The 20,158-nt window shown below is 63.9% G+C and overlaps 1 protein-coding gene and 1 long non-coding RNA gene across 2 annotated transcripts in view; one reads left to right on the plus strand and one right to left on the minus strand.

Annotated features, from left to right (window-relative positions):
* AHDC1 (AT-hook DNA binding motif containing 1) overlaps positions 1–20,158 on the plus strand; it is a 49,670-nt gene that overhangs the window by 6,126 nt on the left and 23,386 nt on the right. The window lies entirely within an intron of this gene.
* On the minus strand, positions 6,537–7,940 carry LOC136565994 (uncharacterized). The gene is made up of 2 exons (XR_010784950.1): positions 7,011–7,940; positions 6,537–6,914 (listed from the first exon to the last, which is right to left on the minus strand). It is a non-coding gene; the product is annotated as an uncharacterized lncRNA (long non-coding RNA).

Here is a 20,158-nt window from a genome sequence, read left to right on the forward strand (position 1 = left end):
TTGGTGTGCCTGTGGGGTGGGGGAGGTCAAAACGAAGAGTCTGGGGACCTCTGTCACCCCATGATTCATGTCCTGCCATGATCCCCTCTTGGCTGCTGGCACCTCTGCAGTGGTCCCCATCAAGCCCTTCTATCCCACATGTCCCCTTGGTCCCTTGCCCCAGCACCTGACATCGCCTCCCTCGGCACTTCACCACTGCTGTAGATGTCACGTGCCGCGTTGCCAGAGCCACCAGCTGTCCCCCAGGCCATGACAGTGCTTGGGGACACCCGAGGGTGCCAGTGAGCAGGAATGTGGGGAACCAGCAGGGCTCATGGGACTGGAGGAAGAGGAGGAGGAGGAGAATGGAGGGATGTGCAGTCCCTTGAGCTCTGGGAGCTGTGGCCAGGGAGGGGGCAACGAGGCAGGGGCCAGGCTCAGGGCAAAGCTGAGCTTACCCTGCCTTTCCTGGGCTCCCGTGCCTTGGCCCTCCCAGCACAGCTGGAAAGAAAGACCCCCCTGCAGCACATCGCTGGCATTTGCTCCCCATCCCCCAGTTCCCACCTCTCTGATGCTTCCAACGCAGCGATGCCCTAAAGGCAGCAGAAGCACCTTTGCAAGTGCACACTAAATATTTGAACACGCTTGGGTGGCTCTGGCACCACTGCTGCTTTCACCCTTCCCCGTCCTCTTCCCTGGCCTCTCTGGACTCCCCAAATTTAGTGGGCACCCCTCCTTTCCTTTGGTGGGTGCTCCCCCTTTCCTTCCAGAGAGGGGTGTGACATTTGCTCGGCAGCTCTTGCCCAGAATTTTTCGCTCCAGCCGAGGCAGTGCTTGGCATCGCCGTGTCACCCCGGGTGTGTGTCATCGCGTGTGCCCCCCTCCTCAGCCCACCCGCTGCCAGCCCCGCTGCACGTGGTGGGACCGCGGCATCCGCGCGACGCCCGCCTCCCCATCCTTCATCCCTCCTCTTCCTCCAGCCTCAGCACCCTGCAGCCGGGCTGGGCGCCCAGCGGGGCGGGAAGGCGGGGAGCAGTGTTCCCCTCCCCTCCCCGGCATTCCTTGGGAGTGAAACACAAGAGCTGGCAGGGCACTCCTGCTTTCTCTGGCCTCCGCTCCTCCGGTGCCTGAACAAAGCCCTCCTGCCTCTCCCAGGAACCTGGGGTTTGAAACAGGAGAGAAGGCTGGTGCTGCGTGGCAATGCCCTACTCAGGCATATTTTGGGTTCTGTGGTAGGTGGGGGACAGAGGTGGGCACGGTCCCCACGGGGGGCAGCTCTGGACAGGGTACCCCAGGGTACCCACAAGCACTATGCCTGCCTCAAGAACTGTTGGCATCCTCCCCAACCTGGGTTTTGCGTCCCCACCATCTCACTGCCATCATATTGCCATGGAAACTGGGCCCTGAAGAGTACCAGTTCAATTCCAGTTTGCCCCCAGTTTGATCGTAGTTTGGCCCCGGCTCTCTCATGACAACACGGGTTGGTGTATCCTTCATCCCATGATCCAGGATGATGCATCCCACAGGGAATGTGCGCTCCGTCCCCCTTCCCAATGTCCAACACCCCCCTCCTCAGCACACAAAGCCCCCCCACCCTCCCCACCACCCCCGGTGAAACAGGCCCCTGTCGGAGCGCAGTCCCCGACAGCGAAGGTTATTTTAATGGATGCATTACTTTAAACGAACCCTCCGCCATCTGTTCCACCCCCTAATTACGCATGCAAAAAAAAGCCCATCTCACAGCCAGCGCAGGAGAAAGTAAAGATATAAGTGATTTAAATGCATGTATCCGCAGCTCCGCCAGCAGCTGGGCTGGGCTGCGCTCCTCAGCTGCCTGGTGAGCTGGGCAACTTGGAGGCAAGAAGGCAAAAGGGATGGTTCTCCCGGATCCAGCCCCTTGGGAGGGTGCCGTGGCGCTGGGTGGATGGTGGGTGCAGCAGGCTTTGGAGCACGGTGGCTGTATCCATCCATCCATCCATCCCTCATCCGTGCCTCCATCCTGCCACGGCTCTCCCCATCACCCCCTGAAGGTTAGCTCTGCCCGCCGGCTGCCAGCCTCGGTGTGGCCGAGCCTTCAGAGCGGGGACGCGCCACCGTCCCCGGGCTGCCGCGGTGCATGGCGGGGGCTTGGGGGGGACAACCCCCAGCGTGGCTGGGCTCCTTGTCCTGACGCTGCCCGGAGGTGGCTGAACGGGCAGGGTGCCCCACGGGGATGGGGATGGGTGTGGGTGGCTCTGGGTGACACCGGGTGCTTGTCCTCTGGCTGAGGAGGGGAGATTTTCCCCCATGCTGCTTTTGCCAAGCAGTAGCTCTGTTTCTAATGAGCCATCCCAAGATCCAGGGCATCTTGAGCCCTGAGTGCTCTCAGAGGATGTTTGACCCTGGGAGTCTGTCCTTTGGGACACTGGAAGGTGAGAGTGGGCTGGGGGGGCTGAATGAGACCTGCTTGGAGAGGCAGAGCTCATAGGTGATGGAAAAGCCCCATTTTTACATCAATCTCCTGCTTTGGGGAGTCCCAGCAGGGACAGGGAGGTGACAACAGTTTAGGGGGCTGTGTCCATCCCCTGTCTAGGGGGAAACAGGGGGGAACCCTGCATCCAGGGCTGACCTACTCTGACTCAGTTTCCCCCATCCCCAGTACAAACCACCCACAGGGATGGGATGGGTGACTGGCATGGCTTTGGGTGACCCCACAGTGACAACGCAGGACCACGACCACCATGGCAGGGCCACCGCCTGGCGCCGGAGCCGACGGCGGTGCTGGGTGCCCGTCGTCCCCCCCTCTCCCTCCGTCTCCTTCTCTCCGTGCCTGACTGCAGCAGATGCTCCAGCTCTGCAGGAAGAGGGAATTAAGTTGGGCTGGAGGAATTTTAAAGATTGCTGCAGGCCTGAGGGTCTTAGATCCCCCCGCGGAGATGGGCAGTCATGCAGAATTAATCCTATCGGCAGCCTGGCTCGGCTTCAGCCGGTGCAGAGCTCTTGGAGAGCGCGCGGGAGCGCGGGGGGCGATGCTGGGGGCGGCTGAGAGAGCCCCGGTGCCTCTCGGCGTCGATGGGAAATTAATAATGAAAAATTAAAAGCCCCAATTCAGCCTTTCACCCCCCTCCTTCCTTCTCCCCATCAGCCTGGAGGTGGGACTCGTAGGGGGGGAGGAAGTGGGTGGATTCTGCAAAGCTTAAGGAAAACCTGTTTGCCGTAGCCAACAGAGCCCGTGGTGGGAGAAAATACTGGGGCCACATCCTCCTCGCAGTGCTCGCCCGTGTGCCAAGGGGGGCTGGCACGGGGACACCCCTTTGCTGCCATCACCCAGCTCCATCTGCAGTGAGGCCATGCAGAGGCAGGAGCAGGCTGGGGGGACAGCGGGCGGGTTGGGGTGGCAGGAAGGAGGTTGAGGTGACAAGAGGGAGGTCGCGACAGGAGCAGGTTGGAGTGGCAGTGGGAAGGCTGGGGTGGCTCAGAGCAGGTTGGAGTGGCAGGCGGCAGGTTGGGGTGCTGTGCCAGCGCAGGGGACACAGGGACACACCAGACATCCCCACGTGCCGCCCCAGCCGCCTGTACCGTCCAAGGGGACGCCAGGGTGACATCTGGGTGCCCCGTGGCTCTGCCAGCCCCACAGGCAGCCTTGTCCCTGTTGTCCCTCCTGGCTGCCGGGGCTGCGGTGCCACCGTGCCAGTGGGCTCGGTGGCTGCGTGACGCCGGGCAGGGTGGCCCGCAAGGGCTCTGCAGCTGCTGCCGAGCCCTCTGCTCTCCAGTTTATAAATAATGCAGCACCGAGGCGTGTTGGCAGTGCCCGCCTGCAGCCCCGGCGTGGCGGCGGCGCTCTGGGGGTGAGCGGCGGGTGCTGTCGCCCGGGCAGGGTGACACCGAGCCGCGCCACCCCGGCGGGGAGGGGCGAGCCCTGGAGTGTCCCCCTCCCTTTGCTGCCCAGCCCGTCCCCCAGCCCCACACGCCCGGGGCGGGGGGTGGCGGTGGTGGATGCCCGCGGTGACCCCACGCGTGGGGACGTCCCCAAGCCTCACGGCGGCGGCGCGGATGGCGACGCGCAGCTTGCAGCGTTGCCATGGCGATGTGCTGGCGCTAACGAACCCGAGTAAACATTAACGAGGGAGAGCCCCACGCGGGTGGGTGCGAGCGTGGGGACCCAGGCGTCCTGCGGGGCTGGGGACACACCGTGCCCGTGCGGGCTGCCCCCGGAGATTCCCCCAGGCGGGCCCCTCTGGGTGCTGTGTGAGGCTGTGCTTTAATGGTTAGACTGGGAGCTCTGGCTGCTGGGTGAGGCCCGTGGGGACAGGATGTCAGTCCCTTTCTCAGTCCAGGGGCACCCCGAGTGGGAAGGTGCCCACCCTGAGGCTCCAGAGGTGCTGTCGTGGCGGGCACCGCTGTCCCGCTCTGGCCACGGTCACTCTCTCTGTGCAGCGCCCGTGGGTGCTGGCTTGGAGGGGGGACGGGTCCCCAGGGTGTCCCTCGGCGCTGCTGGGGAGCTCGGGGTGTCCCTGGCAGCAGCTGCCGCCGCCGTCTCAGTTGTCACCGTGGCTCAACTCCCCGCGTTCCTCCTCTCCCGCGGCCACCTCGCTTTGGGTGGGGGTCAGGGCGGGGGCAGCCCCCGCACCAGCACCCCCACCGTGCCCGAGGTCCCCTCCAACATTTAATGGTGCTGCAGCTCATTAAACCGAGGTGCAGGTGCCCCCGGTACCTTCATCCTCCCGGAGGGCTCTTAATGAGCGGCTGCTAACGAGCGCCCGCGCTCCCCGTGCAGCCCCGGGAAGAGCCTGATTGGCGACAGGCACCGGGAGCCACGCGCGGGCTCCTTTCAGGGCCTTCCAGGGGTCCAGCGACGCCTCTGCCATGCTGGAGACGTGCACGAGGGTCCCACGTCACCGAAATTGCACCAGTGTCACATCAGTCACCAGTGTCACTGGAGCTTCTCCAGCTTCAGTGTGTGCATCGTGGGCACCTGGTGCCCTGTGCCTCAGTTTCCCCCTTCAGCCCCGCTCGGGGACACAGGGCCCTGGGGATGGGCACCAGTGTTCACAGGCATGCAGAGCTCTGGGTCGAGGCTCCTGTTGGTCTTCCCAGCCCCATTGTTGTCCCCAGAGTCACAAAGCCACCCGACCCCTGGCAGGGTGACCTGCTTGGGTCTGCCTGCACGGGGGGACTGCAGGGGGTTTGGCAGAGGGCCTGTGTGGATCCCGTGCACCCCAAAAAACCCAGTGGCACCGATGCCATGCAGGGTGCAGGCAGTGGGTGCCCAGAGGAGGTCAGCTGGGGCATGCCTGGCTCAGAGGGGCTCTTAAGCTGGTGCCCCTCTTTTGGGGTCTGTAGTGGGGAGACCCCATCCTGCAAAGAGCCATCGGCCCCCGCTAGGGCTGGGTCCCCCAGCTCCCCACCGAAGGGAGCCCTAATCCTCGTGACACGGTGCCCAGCTCCATGGTGGCTAATTGCAGTGTCCCCAGCTGAGGATTACAGTCTAAAGCAGGAAAGGAGCAGCAGGAGCAGATGAGCTCCTGAGCAACAAAGCTCCTGTTCCCCTGCAAAACGACTTTTATTAGGGGTATAATTAAAAGCTGACAGGAGGCGAAAATCATGGGGATGGTCAGGGTGAGGGATGAAGCCACCTGAAGGTCCCTGTGTCCCCCCAGGTGTCCCACCCGCCAGCTTCCCCCTCTGACCACAGCCTTGCTGGCAGGGCAGGAGGAGCGAGGTGCTGGGCTGGCAGAGGAAATCCAAACTCAGCCCCTATGAAAGGGGCTTTGTGTGCCCGAGAAGGAGCAGCCCTCCTCCTCCTCCTCCTCCTCCTTCTCCTCCTCCTTCTCCTTCTCCTCCTCCTCCTCCTCTTCTACTGGCCGCGGGGCCACTTTCCTGCCTGGGGGTGGCCTCAATGTGGGTGCCAGAGGGAAAACAAGGCACAGAGCAGCATGGCAACCCTGTGGCCTCCTGCCCTGCCCACACTCCTGAGATTTTCCCCATTACTTGTACCCCTGGCTGTGGATGAGGTAGTCCCTGGGTTGTGCTGGGGTCGCCCATGGGTTCCCCAAATGGTGCCATCCCTGCAGAGTCCCTGAGATGGGCTCTCTGTACCAGGCCTGGCCAAGGCACTTGCAGTAGAGAAGGAGCAGCAGGGACAGACAGACACAAGCACAGAGGGACATCTTCCCCCGTCCCCTTCGTGCCACCTGGATTGCCCTTTCCCAAAACCTCTGCCTGCCTCAGTTTCTCTTTCCCCCCTCATGAGTGCCATGCCTGCCCTCCAGCATGACAGGACCCCGGATCACTCTGGGGGAGCTCAGCCCTCCTTGGTGACCCCAGCTGCCCCCACAGACGTGGCTGATGTCCCCTGGGAAGGGAACACTTTGCAGCACCCAGTGCTTGGCCCCTTTCTGGGTTTGCGCTCGCAGGAGCGTCGCTGCAGTGCCAGTGTGGTCCTGTGGCAGGGAGGAGGGTGGGTGCGGCAGGGACCCCGGCGGGGAGCTGGGCACTGGCCACCTTGGCCTGGCCCAGCCCCAGCCCCAGCGGGCAGTGGAGGGCTTGTTCTCTGCCTGGACAGGAAGACGAATGAATTCCATTATGGGATCGCGATTTTATTCCACGTGTCAGGGAGCCTGAGATTAACTTGCTCACCGGGCTGTGACAGACCCAGACACCCACGTGCACGTGCTCCAGCAAGGGGCTTCGCACACTTGCCGGGCACGGAGCTGCTGAGACCCTGCCATGCCCACCCGGGGCAAGCAGGGCTGTGCTCACCCACCCTGATTCCAGCAGGAGCCCTCCAGCACCTGGGAGGTGGCAAAGACCAAGGCCAGGGGTCTGGCACTGCCACTGTGCTGTCCCATGTCCTAAAGGTCCTCTGGCCACCCAAGGACTCGTCTTGCAGGCAGGCGAGGGCAAAGCACGATCCCAGCACAGCTCTGGGAGGCCATGTGCTGCCAAATAACAGGCTGGGAGGAAGGGAGGAAGTGGGACATGGGGGCCTGGGGACCTTGACGATAGCTGATGACACTGGGGACTTGGCAAGACCAATGGGCTGCTCTTACCTCAGCTCAGCCGGGTGGTTGCCCACATTGGGAGGACATGGGGGCTGTGCAGTTGTGTTGGGGCTGTGCTGTGCCATGCCATGCTGTGCTGTGCCGTGCCGGGGCTGGCTGCTCTCCCCTCACCACCCCCCCTGCGCGGGCGCAGGCAGCTGGCTCTGTTTGCTGGAGGCTTTGCGCATTCCAGTTCGTGGGTCACTCGCCTTCGAAACCTCTCCGGGGACAGAGGCAGTTGGGAGCCGTAACAAACAACCCAAGGGCTCCAGTGACGCCCGCGCCCGGCGCTGCCTGCCAGCTCTGGGCTGGGGGGGCTTGGAGAGGGCCCCCTGCTCCCCTGGGGAGCTCTGGGGTGGTGCTGGGAGGTCCCAGTCCAAGTAACCGGGGAGGAGGGACATGCCGAGCAGGTTTCCGTGCAGGAGGCGGGAGTGATCCCTTTTTGGGGAGCAGGGAAGGGTGCAGGAGGAATGCTGTGGTCGCTTGTGCTTTGGGGACAGGGTACAGAGAGGGGCACTGGCAGGGGGTGTCGTCCATGATCCATATGGGAAGGGGTGGTGGAGTTGGCCAGGCACAGTACGGGCAAGAGAACAACGTGGGCAGCAAGTATGAGGCGGCTCAGTGTCCTGCTGTCCTGGAATGTGGGTCGGAGCCATCCCGAGGAGTTCCTGGGTCCGGTGGGTGGTGGGGGAGTGGTGGGAGCGCAGTGCGGTTTGGGGAGGCTGGGCGGTGCAGGGAAGGTCAGCCTTGGCCAGATGCAGCCACTCCACCCTCCTCCAGTGCTTTGCACATTAATGCAAATGCACTGGCCTGAGTGGTTCATTAGCAGCATGTGGAATGGAATAATGCATCCGCATCCCATTAGCCTAATGAAAAAAAGGGAGCCGGCACCTGGAACAAAGCTGCCGACTCTTGGCTAGTGCTCTGGCTCGGCCATGCTGGGCCGTGGGGGCCTCCCCCTCCCTTCCCCTCCCTCCCTTCCCTTTCCCTCCCCTCCCCTCCCCTCCCTTCCCTGTGCCGCCCCAGCCCTCCGAGCATCCCTGCGCCCAGCGCTGCGGAAGGGACCCCATCCCCAGGGTGTCACCACAGATCCCATTCCCAGGATGTCGCCGCGGCAGGGTGCAGCCCCAGCAGGACTTCAGGGTGGTCCCAGCGTCACCCCTCAGCATCCCAGGGTGGGAGAGGGATCCGAGCCAGTAGTGCCACAGAGGCATCGGCTGGGTGTTGAGATGTCTCCGTGTCCCTGGGGCTGGGAGTGCAGAGCCTTGGAGGATTCGGGGGCACCCCGGGGTGGGCAGAGCCGGTCGCAGCATCATCCATCTGCATCCGCGAGTGGGAGGGGGTCCAAGCTGGGAGTGCCGCAGTGGCGCTGGCCGGGTGTCGAGATGTCCCCATGTCCCTGGGGCCGGGAGCGCGGAGCCTGAAGGATTAGAGGAAACATTGCCAAACAAACCAGGCTGTGCCGGAACCAATTAGCCTCCAGCAGGCAGAGTTTCAGATGCTGTTATTTCTGCCTCTTCTCTTTTCTCTCCCTCCTTCTGTCTCCCCCTTTCCCCCTCCCCGGCCCTCCCCAGCCCCTCCTGCCCGCCCCCAGCATCCCTGCTCTCGCCATTCCTCTCCGTGTCGGAGCTTGTTTTGGGCACTGGCTCTGGAGTGAGTCATGCCGCGCGTAGGGGATTTTAAAAGCTTTCTGCTGTCGCTGGGAAGCCGGTTTGGGCTGCTCCGACACTGGGGGTGGAGCGCCATGCCTCGCAGACAACCCTCGTCTGGGGAACCCAAAAAAATCCCCCACCCCGATGCCCCGAACCCCTGGGATCCCAGCCCCCCCCCCCCCTTTGCGGGGTCGGCTCCGTCACCCCAGCCAGCGGTTGAGTCACAGGCGAAACTTTCGAGCCGTTGGAGCTTCCTCCGCCGGGCCCCTCTCCGAGGAAGTGGTCTGCCGGGGCGTCGAGCCCGGCGGGGCGGTTGCCCGGTCCCGGTGGGTGCAGCACGCAGGCGCGGGCGGCCGGCGCTGGAGCTCGAAGCGTGGGAGACTTTTTTTTTTTCCACCCCCCCTTTCCCTCCCTCCTTCCCTCCACCGCCGCCTCCGCCGGCCCTGCTGCCAAACCCGGGGTGGGGGCCCTCCGGCACGACCCTCCCGCCGGTCCGCAGCTGGCCGCGGTCCCCCCCTTCATCCTCCTCCTCCTCCTCCTTGCCTTGAGCTGTGCTGCTGAGGGACTGCAGCTCCCGTGGATCAGGAGGAGATTTAGGTCAAGCGCTCGACTGAGTCGAAACAGCCATCTGTGTGCGGAGGAAACCGGCCACCCAGAGCCCCCGGCGCGGCTGGCCCGGCACCGCCACGGGGTCCCGGCACCGCCGGCACCCCCCGGACCCCGCGCCCGGGCACACAGCCTGCCTTTGTCTCCGGCAAGGGAAAAAACCCACCCAACGAATAAACAAATGGGGAAAAAAATCCCCCTTCCTGCCGATCCGTCACCCCCGGCCGTGCCGCGGGCATCGCCGCGGAGTCTGGCACGGAGCGGCCGCGGCAGCGCTCCAAGGTCGCCCTGACACGCGGTGGGAAGGTGTGTGCCGGCGGGAACCGGGCAGGGACGCGGAGCCAGGGCCCGAGCCGGCCGCGGGGCCGGGGCAGGCAGGGCGGGAGGGGCAGCAGGAGGGAGGCCCTGGCTGCCTGCCCGGAGCCCGGACTCCTGGGTTCCTGCAGGAACAGGGTGGAGCGGGAGGAGGATGGGGAGCTGGTGTCATCCCGGCCGCGGCGGGGGGGAGCGGTTCCCTGCCCGGGAGCGCCAGGGGCTCCGCATGAAGCCGCGGCCGCCGTGCCTCAGTTTCCCCGGACGGTGAAGTAGAGCAGCCCAGCGGTGGCAGCGCAGCCGGGCACCCCCGCGAGGTGGGGACCCCCAGGTGCCCCTCGGCACCCCGCACCGGGGCGGAGGTGACCGCGGCCCCTCCTGCTCTCCACCTGCCAGCTTAGTCTTGCTTTCTCCATTTCCTTCCGGAGCCTTTTCTCGCCCGCCGGTGCCTGTGCGCACGCTGGGCGCAGGGAGAGGAAACGCCGCCTCGGCCGTGGGAGGGCTGGCGCCGGATGGGCCTCCCGGCCCCGGGCGGTTTGGCACAGCCCAGCCAAAGTGGGTGCCGAGCCGTGCCGGTGTCGGGCCGGAGCCCGGCGGGCGCGGGGATGCTCCCCGGCACCTCGGCCCGTCCGCCGCCCGCCCGGAGCCGGGCCCGCGCCCCGCCGGGCCCCCCGCGACCCCCGCGCTCTGCCCGCCGAGCCTGGTAAGGAGCTTTGTCCGGCTGCTCGGCCAGTTTGCACAGTAATCCCGCCTGGGCCGGGGGATTATGCGTGGGGAGAGCTGTGGGGGGCCCGGGGCACCCAGCAGATGGGGTTTGGAGGTCAAGGTTTCCCTCGGTGCAGCGGGCTCTGGCCAGGAGGGTGACGGGGACGTCCTTGTACTCGAGCGGATGACACAGGGACCGCAGCGTTTGCCCCCAGCCACCGGGCAAAGCCGGCAGGAGCTCGGTGCCCCTGCAGGGCCCTGCGTCAAACCAAGGCAGAGCTGGGGCCGGTGCTTCCCACTGGGATGGTGTGGAGCATCCCTGCATCTCTCCAGCGTCCTTCCGTCCCAGCGTGGCAGCAGCAGGCATGTGCAGCTCTGCGAGGCAGGAGCTGCCAGCAGTGCGGGTCCCATCCTGGGTCCCTTCCCAAGGTCCCTTTCCAGGTCCCATCGCAGCTTCCCCGCAGCCCTGCGTCCCCGGGCGGGCTCGGAGGGGGCTGGTGGATGCTGGGAGCTCAGCGGTTCTTTATGGTCTCAGAGGGCTCCATTAATTCTTTAAATATCCAGCCTTTCCAGGTGGGTTTTGTTGAAAATTAATTTCCGGAGCTATTTTAATTTTGCTGTATTTAATTTGCTGTTTATTTTAATTAATTAACGTCGGGAAAATCTCTTCTCCCCAGCATCCTGCAGCCGTCTGGGGTGGCTGCACCCGGGAGGTGAGAGCAAGGGGGTGTCATGGGTGTGAGGGGCACTGGCAGGGAGGGTGCCCAGCCCCCACGGCGCCCACCTGGCTCCATCCCACCTGCCCCAGGTGACAGGGTTGGCATGGGGAAGCAGCGAGCTGGGTCTCTTCCCACCATCCCTGCTCCAGGGCTCATCACAGGGCTTGCTGCTGGCTCCATGGGACGTTTGTCACATCTCCTGGCGAGAGATGGCTCAGGCAGTGCTTGCAACCACCTTTCTCCTCCTCCTCCTCCCCCTCCTCCTCCCGGCGATGGCTGGGGGCCTGAGGGTATGCACCCATGAGGATCCCGTGCCGTGCCATGCCGTGTGCCCAGCAGGAGGGTCCTGGTCTAACAGCCCAGCCCGGAGCTCTTTGGAGCCACACCCACACGGAGGGATGGATGCTCAGCCCAGCCTCCCGCTGCCGTCCCCGCTCCCTCCCGGTGCTCCGTGCTCGGTGCTGGCCAGACCCCAGCGAGGGGGTCCCTGTGGGGCGGCGGGCAAGGGCTGGGGGAAGGGATGGAGCCGCCTTCCTCCAGATCAAGGCCTCTGGTCTCTCACATGTCTAGACGCTGCCACACACACCTAATGTGGTTCTTGGCAGGAGCCGCGGCTGCTCTCTTGAGGTTAATTGCTGCACACGGAGCTCTGCAGACAGATAACCCGGCTCCACGCTGCCCCGGACCCCGCCTCACCCAGCCCTGCTCGGCTGCAGCCCCCAGGGAGGAGCAGGGCAGTGACACTGTGATGCAGTGATGCTGTGCCCAGTGCGTGGTTTGGGGCGCAGCACTCACCAGTGAGGGGGGGTCTGCCGGTTTTGGGGACAGGCAGGGATGGAGGAGAGGTGCTGGCAGTGCTGAGCAGGAGGTGACATGGCCGCAGGGCCTTTGGGGCAGGAGGAGGAGGAGGAGAGAAGGGCCCCAGCAGGCCGGGCTGCCGCCATCCTGTGCCGGCGCTTGGCAAGGCGGCTGGGCTGGACCTGATAAGGGCAGCGCGGCAGGGAGGGGGCCGGACAAAGGCTCGGCCTCGCTGAGCCTGCCTGGCTGATCCAGGTTCCGGAACGGGAGCTGGAGGCAGATGCGGCAGGGACCGGGGTGGGAAGAGCTGTTTCATCCTCCAGCCCCAACATCTGGTGGGAAGAGGGGATGGGAGGAGAGAATGCTGGGCAGGCTGCAGGGGTGAGCCCCAGGGCTTGGCCACATCCGGACTCCCTGGGATGGGCTGGATGAGGCCTTTCCCAGCAACTGCTCTTGCAAAGCACCTTCCTGGGAGCAAACACTGCTCTAATGATATGCTTGGAGCCACTGGCACCCCAATCCTGGTCCCTGCTTGGCCCCATCCATAGGGACCAGTTTCCCTTTGGACAAATCTGTGCTTTGTCAGGCCTGGTGCCGGCTGCCAGGTGCCATCTCCAAGGCAGGGTGGTGCAGACCAGGGCTGGAAGTGGTACATTCCAAGGCTGGAATTACATCCAGTCCCTGGAGGGAGCCCCCAAGCACAACATCCCCTCACCTCCCACAGGGCTGGGGCTGGCAATGAGGTCTGGGCTCGGTCCCGCGTCCCAGGGCTGTGTGGGGGTGATCCCAGCCCTGGGACGAGCCCCACATGGGATCCATGGAGAATCGGGTGAAGGTTTCACTCCAAGCTGTGTTTTGGTTTGGGGTTTCGTCATGATTTCATGGCAGGGAATTTCCGTTCGTAACCAAAGACAAGAACAAAAAAAAGGAAAAGGCCGAAACCAAAAAAAAAAAAACCCAACCCTGCCTTGAATTTTTGCCAACAAAATGGGATGTTTCCATTCTTGTTTTGGCTTTTGGCAGCCCCAAACTGCAGTCAGTGGAAGAAAATATCCATGTGGAAAGGCTGCCGGCCTCCTCCAGCAGTGCAATGGCCGGGCTGGAGCTCCTGCCCTGCAGCCGTGCTGTGCTGGGGGAACAAGGAGCACGGCCCCTCCAGAGTGTGTCACCGTGCTCCCTTCCCTGCGCTCTTTGGAGAGGACATTGCCATGAGAACGGGCTCGTTGTGTTGTGGGGAGCATCGAGACAGAGCAGGCGAGCGTTTGCAAGGACACCGGTGGCACGCCGAGCTCGCGCTTCCCACTTGTCCTTGCAGCGGGTCGCTCTCTCCTCCCCAGCTGGCAGCAGAGCCCTGCTCAGCTCCAGCGAGTGCTGTGCCACCCCAGCCTCCCTCTGGGCATTGCCTTCCCTCCTGGCATCACCCAGCCTCTCCCCGCTTCACCCCTCAGGTTTTGGGGGACCCTCTGGGGGGCTGCGATGCTGTGGATGCTGGGGAAAGGAGGAACAGCCACTGCAATGCTTAAATGAGGTTGGGTTTTTTTCCACACATCCCCCCCTCCATCCATGCTAGGAAGAATTACAGTCGCCCAGGCATCTGTTCTGGCAGAGTCGAGCTAAAGAGCTTGTCCTGGGCTTGGCAAACCAGCCGGCGCAGCCGACAGCTTTTCCAAGGGCAGCCTTGGATGTGGAGCAGCAGGTTGACATTGCAGGGAGAGGAGCCTTGTGCTGCAGGCACCAGTGCTGTGCCCCTCAGCTCCTGACTGGATGGGATTTGGCAGGGAGTTCTGCAGGCAAGATGCTGCAAACCCCCTTCCCAAAAAGCAGCATCCTCTAGTAGGTCTTTGTTTGGAGCCAGGAAGAGGGCAAATGGTGCCAGCACATCCCAGGGTCCTTGTCCTTGCACAGAGAGGACAGCAAGTGTCACCCTGCAAGGGACTACTGCCAAAAAAAGCCCTGTTAAATTCTCCTTGAAGCTGGAGAGGCTCCTCTGTGCCCCCGGGCTGTGCAGCATCCCTGTCACTGCCACATCTCCGCATTGGCCACCCCATGGTTGTCACCCCCAGTCCTCCAGAGCACGGTGGAAGGGTACAGTGGTGGCACCAGGAGACGCCAGGAGCATGGCTGCCCCCTGTGCCAGCAGCACCGTGCACGGGCCCTGTGCCGTCAGCAGTCGAGGCAGGGGGAGGCGAGTTGGAGTGGCTTGGCAGGGAGGTGTGGGAGCCCTGCCGGAATGCTGGGCTCGGAGCTGGAGCGTGTCAGGCACAGATGGGATCGTTAGTGGTGGTAAAAATTATCCAGCCCCTCTTAAAAACCCAGGCGCAGCAACCTGACCCCGCAGCTCCAGGGGTGGCAATTCCCACCGGAGCGGGGCTGGTGTTTGCTTCCCCTGCCATCACCATCCCTCCCTGGGATCTGGGGCCACAGCTGCCCGTCACATGCCCCACGTTGCCCTCTGCAGTGCCAGGGTGAGGGGTCTCTCCCCCCTGCCCCAAGGACGGGCACCCTGACCCAGCACCCACCCCAGTGCCACCGCTGCGGGGCAAACCCCATCCCTGCGGGTGCTCCCACCCTTTGTGCCCGTTTCCTATTTCTTTTTCAATGCACCCAAGTCTCCTGTTTGCTTTTTTGACTGCAGTAACCACAAGAGGGAAGTTTCAGAGCGGTTCGAGCCCGTCTCGGCGAGGAAGGGAGAGGCAGCACCACTCTGTGCCCATCGCCGCAGCACCGTGCCTGGGGGCTCCGCCGCCATGGTCCAGCGCCTGGTGGCTGTTGTGCTTTCCATCCCCCTCTTCCTGCCGCTCATCCCCAGCTCCTTTTCTCTTGGAAGTGAGGAATTTGAGGCTGGTCTGGCGTTGCCAAAGGGCCTCAGGCCCCCCCAGCGCCGATCGATCGCTCTGCGCGCTCCTGCTCCCTGTTTTTTCTGTTTGTTTGCAGCCGCTTGAGGGCTCTTGTGATGAATCCAGCCTGGACAGAATTCAACAACAGCTGAAACGCAGCCCGGGGTGGGGGTGGGAGTGAGAGGGCAGCGGGGCCGGCCCACACTGGAATGCGAAATGGGGCAGCGGGCAGTGCTGGGCCGGCAGGATGGGATGGTGCCAGATCCCAATCCAGGGGTGCGGAGGGACGGGCAGCACCGCCGGCACCGCCCCAAAACTGCGGGTGCTCCAGGGTGGCGGCGTGGGGACCTGCTGGGGTGAGCATTTGGGGCGTCTCCCTGCGTCTCCCCGCTGCCCTTGGCTGCTGCTGGGAGCTGGGCAGCAGGGAGAGGGGCTGGTCCCGCTGGCCGGGCCGCAGGGTCACAGCTGCAGGGGACAGGGTCTGTGCCAGCTCCGCCGCCCTCCCCGCCGTGCCAGGTGCCGTCCATCCCTGAGCATCCACAGGGACAGGAGGCCCAGCCTACCTGCCATCACTGCAAAATGGCGGATTTCAATTAAAAAGGAAACATTCCCCAAAACCCCAGTGCAAGGAGGGGGGTGAGCACCACCCTGTGCCCCCAGCCTGCTGCTGCCAGCTTTGCCACGGGGGCCATGGGGCAAAGCGGGGGGCACAGGCGCACGGGGGGCACAGGAGGGGTCTCAGAGGGGATCCTCCCCAGGCAGGGCAGTGCCTGTTGGTTGGCGTGGCCGCCTGGTGCTCGGTGCAGCGCGGGGTTGGCTGTGATTCTGCAGCTGTGGCTCCGGGAGGGAGCAGGACGCGGCTGCGCCGGCGTGCGAGGGTGCGCGCAGGCGGGAGGGATAATTAGTTCCTACTATAGCACTTCTCAGTCAAAGTGCTTTTTAAAAGCCTCCATTCATTAGTCTTCACGGCTCCCCCGAGGTGTCGTGTCCTGGTTCTCTTCCCCCCTCCAACTCCCCACCTTCCCTGGAGCAACTGGGGATCCTGAGCTGGGGAAGGGGAGGATGATGTTACTCTTGAGGCTGGGTCCTTGTAAAGCCCGCAAATGGGGTGTCAGTAGTGGGGACAGTCTCAGTGACCCCGGTCCCAGTGGGGCTGCTGGGGTGCCATGGCCACATGAGCATTGTTGGGAAGTTTCCATGGAGGCTGAGCTGTGCCATGTTTGGAGCCCCAGGGAAGAGAGTGGGAGGGCAGGGAAGGGCTGTGGGTCCAGTGGGTGCCACTGCCACCCTCACCAGCACGCCAGGGAGCAGCACGGTGGCTCCAGTTCCCCACTTACCCAGTGCCTGCCGGGCTCCCAGGGGTCACCTAGGAGGATGGAGGGTGCTGGAAGATGCCAGGGGGTGCCAGTGTGGCTCAACCCCAGACCTGAGCATCGTGTGGGTACAGGCATGGGGGTACCCGGGCATGTGCCCTGGCGAGAGGCAGGGCCGGAGGGGCGCAGAGGCAGGCAGGCTGGCAGTGGGCCTCCACTGCAAACCCTAACCTTATTTTCCCAGGTCCGACGCCAGTTTCCATGGAAACAGCCGGGAGCAGAAACGGGAACCAGAATCCAGAAATGTGAAGCTTTGAGCTCCAGTTCGCCTTCCTGGATTCCTGCTCCCCGTGACCCCAGCTGGGTGCTGGCACCCACACTGCTCCCGCTGTGTGCTGGGGGGCAGGGCTGCCCTGCCTGGGCACCCCTGGGCTTGGGGTGCTCCTCTGTCCCTGCACGCTGCAGCAGCCTGGGCACGGTGCGTGGGCATGGGCACGGCGTCCCAGCAGGGATGTGTGGGGGTACTGTGGGACACTGCAGGCAGGGACACTGCTGGTTGGAGACATTGCTGCCTGGGGACACTGCTGGCAGCCCCACGTTCAAACAGCCCCTGCACACATCTGTGTGTCAAGGTGGTGCACAGGGGTGGGTGGGATGTACATGCCTGTGTGCTCTTGCAGGCACATCTGCTTTAGAGGTGTAATGGGGGTGTAGGCACAGTATGGATCAATATGTGGTCTCTATATTACTGGTTAGCACTGGGAAGCCCCTGGTTGTTTACCTGCCCTGGTGTCTCCATCCCCAGGATGCAGAGGGGACCCCAGAGCCTGGAGAGGGGCAGCACCAGCTGTCATTGCACGCAGGGGCCTGGGTGCTGCCCCAGTTCTGGGTGTATGTGTATGCCCTGCTCAGCTTCCTGGGGCTGGGAGCCCCCTGGACTCCTCTGGGCATCTCCTGCCAAAGTGGAGCCTCTTGGGATCCTCTGTGTCCTGCAAAGCCAAGCTCTGAGCTCTGTGCTGTGTCCATCAATCCAGCCCATGCCATGTGTCTATCCTGCACCTCCCCTGCCGCCCACCAGCCTCCTGCAGTCCCTCAGGTGTGCAGTGACCTGCCCCATTCCTTTGTGAGCTCAGGGCAGCCAGCGCCAGTGCCCACAGCGTGGGACATGGGTGTCCCCCGGCACCTCCTGGCCAGTGACAGGGATCGCTCGGTGCCATCCCAGTGCCATCCCAGTGCCAGCTGGCCCCGTCCTCCCTGCACGCCCCGCTGCTCCCCACATGCCCATTTCACCAGGCTGCCAGCAGGCTGGGACACACCGGCGCAGCTCGTGGCTACAGATTGCACCCCCATCCCTCTGTCCTGTCCCCCATTCCCTTGCCACACCGCGGGGGTGATGGTGGCACTGCCACCACGCCTGTCCCCCCTCGGTGGCGCGCGGAGCCAGGGCCGGGAGCGCTCCCTGATACATCATTTACCCACGGACAGGTATTAGGATACATTATGGATAACTCACGGAGAGAGACGCTATTAATAATACAGACACATACAGAGGGAAGAAAGTGCACACTTGATTTCCATGTTGCTACCAGGAGTTGTGAGGCTGGCTCTGGCTGCCTCTTCCCACACGTGACTGCAACACAGTGGGTAGCTGACAGCCCAGAGAGCCTGGCTTGGGGCCAGGAAAAAGCAGAAAACACAATGTCTGTGCATATCCTCTCTCTTAAAATAACACTCCAACACCGTCTGAGACGAATTAAAATAAGATCAGGAGCGGTCTCGCGAAGAGAGGAAGACGAGGAGGGAAAAGCCAGGCAGGGGAATGGCCGGAGCTGGGCGGCTTCAGCCCCTGGCGCAGATGGAGAGGGGGAGTTTTGCAGGGTTAGAGTTGAAAATAATTGAAGGGAAAAAAGCCCAAGGAGAAGGAGAAGGCGAAGAGAGAGCGGTGGATGCGGTGGCTGGGAGGGAGGATGGCGGCGCTGGGCTGGCTGTCCGGCACATGGCTGTCCTCTGGAGGGGAGCCGGGCAGGGCGGGGGATGCGAGCACAGCCTGCATGATGGAGAGCATCAGGAATTTCCTGCAGCTGAGGAACACACCAAATACCAGAATGCAAGAGCGAGCGGAGGAGAGCAGGGTGCCGGGAGGGAACGGGGAGGAGGAGGAGGAGGGGGGATGCAGAGGGCTGGAAATAACCAGCGGGGAGAGCAGTGAGGGCAGGGGGCAGCGTGTGGGGGTGACCTGGGGCTTTGGGGCTTTTTCCAGCTGTTTCCATGGATTTTTTTTTTTTTTCTGCTTTTCTACACCTCACGGTGCCTCATGTGCCTGAATGGGGGTTTGGGATATTTTGTGAGTTTTATGTCTTTCCTCCCTTCTTTCCTCCCTCTTCCCCCTGGTTATCTGTGATCAGTGGTAGCCAGACACAGGGGTCCCACAGACCCATGGCTGCCCCTGGGGCAGGATCCGGACTTGGGGAGGCAAGAGCAGCCTGGGGAGTGAGCCCATCCCTGCAGAACAGTGTCCCAAGGAGAGCGGGGGCCCTTTTGGGGGACCCTCCGCGTGGGCAGCGAGGTCAAAGGCTGCCCCAGGAACCTCGGCAGCACCTCCCACACGTGCAGCGGGTTTGCCAGGCTCCCTCTGACCATGCTCCTGCCTTTCCCTGGGCCAGGCTGGATTAAACACAACAACGCGAGCCTCCTGAGGCTGCTCTTGCATCCAGGTGCAGCCCGACCTCTCCCTCCTCCTCCTTCTCCTTCTCCTCCTCCTCGGCCACCCCTGGCTTCCCCCTGCATCCCGCTCCTGGCTGCATCCAGCCCTGGCTCCCCCGGGGATGCTGGGGGGCCGGAGGGGAGGGGGGATCAGAGAGGGCATCTTGCAGTGCCGGATCCAGGTAGCCAGAAGGTCGCTCTGAAAATCTGGAAGTGGAGTTTGGAGCTCAGCAGAGCGGTGAAATCCGCCTGGCTTTAGGGCAGAGAGGAGAAGGAGGAAGGAGGGAGATGCAGTGGAGGGGGCAGGAAGGAGAGAGGCTCTGTCCCCTCCTCTGGGGGTGCGGGGTGTCCCCAGGTTAGTGCCGTGTCCAGCTGGGGCCGTGCCAAGCATCTCTGCGGGGCAGACTGGGGATGTCTGGGAGACAGAGGGTGAGGAAGAGGAGACAGGAGCTGGACCCGGTGCTGGAGCCCATCCTGCCGATGCCGGAGGCTCTGCAGCCCCTCAGCAGGCGCCTCCCGTTTCCAGCAGTCCGTACCACGGAGTCCCTGAGCGCTGCCCTCACCTGCCGGGGCCACCCGGCCCGGGGCGCTGGGAAAGGGCCGAGCTCAGAGCTCATTAGCAGCTCCCAACCTCCCCGCACAGGGGGTCAGGGAGCAGCAGCCGGGCCACGGGGAGAGGCTGGAGGGGCTTTGTGTGGGCTGGCAGCCCCCTCATCCTGCTCGGTGGACCCGGGGAGCCGTTCCAGCCGCCGGGGGTCTGGGGGTGCACCCCTGGCACAAGGGGATCTGACAGGAGACTGCTGGGGGCTCCCCCCACCCCTCCCAGTGCTGCACCCACTGTGTTTGTTCCTTCCCCTCCCCACCAGTCACCCCATTGCTTTCCCTGCAGACCGGGAGCCTTGTTCTGGGTGCGGGGGTGCCCGTCCCGTGCCGCTGCCCTGTCCCTCCCTGCCCGCCTGCAGCATGCCAGGAATCCCTCCAGCATCCCTTTGATCTCCAGCCTGCAGGGGTCAGAGGGCGCAGCGATCCTGCCGAGGGGCAGAGGGACAGGACTGCAGCTGGGGAGGGGGCTCTGGCAGCCCGGGACCCCTCCCTGGGCAATGAGCCTGGGGACAAGGGGCTGTCATGCCCAGTGTCTGCCTGCCTGGGTGGGAGGTGTGAAGCCTGTGCTCCCCCCAAAGCTGGGCCATTTCTTCTTAGGCATCAGCTAATTGCCCTCTGTGCAATCAGGGTGGTGGGGGGCGATCCTTTCCCCAGATGTGTCCCCCACATCTTCCAGCTGTGCCTGCCTGGCACGGGGCAGGGTTCCCCATCATTTTGGGTGGGTGCTCACACGGCACCTTGGCTTGCACCCCGGGGTCCAGGCTTGGGGATCCAGGGGCTCCCAGTCTGCCCTGGCAAGGGACACTCAGGGCGCTGGTACCCCAGGATGGGGACAGGGTGGCATTTCACCCCCCAGCAGATCTCAGGGTGCCCCTCTCCCCCACCTGCCCAGCCTCCCCCCGCAGATGC

Source organism: Molothrus aeneus, chromosome 23 (assembly GCF_037042795.1).
Source record: "Molothrus aeneus isolate 106 chromosome 23, BPBGC_Maene_1.0, whole genome shotgun sequence".
Lineage (NCBI taxonomy): Eukaryota > Metazoa > Chordata > Aves > Passeriformes > Icteridae > Molothrus > Molothrus aeneus.